The 2989-nt window shown below is 42.5% G+C and overlaps 1 pseudogene; it reads left to right on the top strand.

The window, feature by feature from the left end:
• The first annotated feature begins 1038 nt into the window (after nucleotides 1-1038).
• Nucleotides 1039-2428, top strand: LOC111140727 (annotated as a pseudogene).
• Nucleotides 2429-2989: the final 561 nt, after the last annotated feature.

Below are 2989 nucleotides of genomic sequence, written 5' to 3'. Positions count from 1 at the left end.
TTCTTCTTCTTCTTCTTCTTCTTCTTCTTCTTCTTCTTCTTCTTCTTCTTCTTCTTCGGGGGTTGGGGGGGAGGTCTGTTCACTACCTTACCCTTTATTATTGTTTCCTTCCTTCCTTTCTTTTTCTTTTTTAATTTAACAACATCTCTATCTTCCTGAAAATCATGCTAAATATTTTAATACATTCTATCTTCCTGGGGTCCCTAAGACCTTGCATGGTTTTCTTCTCCAGCAAGTTCTTTTCTTCACTAGACTTAAAAAAAAAAAAAAATGCATTCCGGTCTGATAAAGACAAAATAAACTTTAACTTTTTAAAAGATATAGAAGAATATGCTGATGATCTTCGGATAGGGAAAAGTATTCTTAAACCAGATGCTCTAAAAAAAAAAAAAAAAAGGTAATACTAACATTTTGCATTGTGCTAAACAGGCAATGGAGGGGTGAAGGGGGGTCAAGTACCAAATGACTGACTGGTTTCTTTTTCTATTTTAAAATTTAGATGACTAGTTCTGAAAGAATCAAATGAAGTTTTACTCAGAGAGAAATAATCACGTGTTATTTTGGCAAGTTTCTGAATCATTTTGGCCCTTAAGATTTGCAGACTAATAAGCAAGTTTTGAACTCCATCTAAAGTTCATTCATACTCTGTGGAGCTCAGACTCCTGGCAGCAGTTACACCCAAGCAGGGCAGGCAAACAGGCTTGCTACTTCCCCCCAGGCTTGCTACTTCCCCCCTTTCCAACCTTCTTTTCCTCAGGGATGTACAGGTTTTTTGCAGCGCACAATTTGCCGCGAATTAAAAATAGCTCTGGGAGCTTCCAGGTTGGTGAATACACGGAGACTGGGGCAGAGCCGCGAGCCTGGAGAGAGCCCGGAACCCCCCCACCCCCACCCCGTTCTCCTGCCCTGGTGCTTCGTGTCTCTTCCTCTGCGTGTTCATTCTCAGCCTGTTCACAAGCTCACCTTTCCACAGAAGCTCCTCTTTCAGGAAAGGGCGCAGCCTCCTTGCGTCCCGCTGAGCAGTGAACCCCAGAGAGGATGGAACGAGACCGCGGGAGCCCATCGGGCCCCCAGACCAACCCGCAAGTGGGAGCTACCATTTCCAGCGGCCCCTGCGGAGGGCGCTGGCCCGCGCCGCTGTGGCGCAGGCTAGGGACTGTGAGTTCCCGCCAATTCCCGCGGCGGTGATTCGAAGCGCTGACTCCCGCGCTCCACGCAGCCGCAGCCCGAGACGTTAGACTGCCCGAGCTGCCGCAGCTGCTTCCGCTGTGTTACCTGTGCCGGCGGAAGTATGGCTGAGTGATAAAAAAAATTGCTTTCACATGATGAGTTTTCATTCATACTGGAAGATGGAGACCACGTTTGCTACGAGTCCTTCGACACCCAAAGTGATCTGGAAAAGGAGATGCAGGAAGTGCGCGGTGTATTCCCACAGACCTGAACAGCATGAAACACTGAAGCCCAGAGCTTCCCCGGCTCAGGAGAAAGAACTATTTGACATTGGTATCACAGGCTATGACAGTGTGTTAGATGTCCTGGTTCTGTAGACATAGGTTCTGAGTTTCGGTGCCTCAGGATGATGGCCATATGCATCATGGACTGACATTGAAGGAGGGCTTTTTTGGACTTCAGCATCGTCTCCAGGTATGATCTGGATGGAAGGAGGGGTGTTCATTGTTGGGTCCGTGATAAATCAGAAAATTGTCTTCCACGGTACATTATGGGATACACCCTGTGAGTCTCGCAAAGGGTGGTGAAAATGTTAAGAACAAAGTTCATCTAAGTGAAAGAATTCACCTTTGGTCAGAATATCTATAAACAAAATTTTAAAATACCTCAAAAAATATGCCTTGGTTGATCAATATATTCTTGAAAATAAAGCTGGGATAAGATTTGAGAACTTGGCCTTGAGCCAATTCATGAGGAACTTCAGCAGATCTTCCAAAAGCATCACAGTTCACTTCGGCCCTGGGAGCATTTCAAGATGGTAGCCAGCAGATGTCAGAAAACATAAAAAATGACAAACGTGGACCCAGGCTTGAGTGGGAGATCACGCTCGGACACTGTTTTCTACGGCTGGCTGGATGTCCATGTTAGAGAAGGAATCAATCTTTTACTGAAGAGCTTTCTTAATATTCATACTAAAACAGCCTGCATTTCTGTGCTTATTGATTTATAGAAAGTAGATCAGTTTGATCCATTTACTGTTCTAAACAAAATCTCCATCTGCCATGAATTGGGTAACATTTCCACTAATGCAGAAGAAAAAGAGGAGAATGAAGCTGAATCTGATATTAAACATAGAATCAGAGATTATAAGAACTTTCTAGCTCCCTATGTGGAAGTTTTCAAACGGTTTCTTGAGAACCTAGACAAGTCCTGAAAAGGTGAAGTTCTCAAGAAGAATGATTTACAAAAAGATTCCTGAAGGTAACAATTTCCCCCAAACCAATACGGATATCTTCAATCTAAAATCAAATACTTCAAAAGCCATCCCATAAATATGGCAGGACCATGTATGCGTCTTAATGCTCAAAGCAAAATTTCCTTTTCTTGAGAAATAATTATGTTGAAAATACTCCTGAGAACACCAAAGGAGAGTGTCAAGATTCCTGGAAGGAGCAATAATGGGAGGGATAAGTGGATTGCAAGTAAATTTGCAAAATTAAATATTATACAATGATAATTCTAAGATTTCCAATACGAATACTCAGCTTTACCAATTGCTGTAGATAGAGGTAAGTGAGCAGCAGTATACCTGAGATTTTAATCTCACCCCAATGGATACAGGTCCATAGTTCTGGAGTGACTATTCTAGATGAATGAGACATTTGTCTTTAAGTCTTTGACCCTTAATTATACCCGAAGTGTATATTCAGTTACTTCCTAATTTTGCCTACTAATATTTTTATTAGGCTGCACTTTTAAAAATAATTGTAAACTGGGCCTCTAAACTTACAAAAACTTCCATTCAAAAGATATAGGTTAC

The sequence above is a fragment of the Enhydra lutris genome, unplaced genomic scaffold (assembly GCF_002288905.1).
Source record: "Enhydra lutris kenyoni isolate GAN:26980312 unplaced genomic scaffold, ASM228890v2 scaffoldscaffold1, whole genome shotgun sequence".
NCBI lineage: Eukaryota > Metazoa > Chordata > Mammalia > Carnivora > Mustelidae > Enhydra > Enhydra lutris.
Note: the sequence above shows the minus strand (reverse complement) of the source record. Positions and strands in the feature narration are given on the sequence as shown.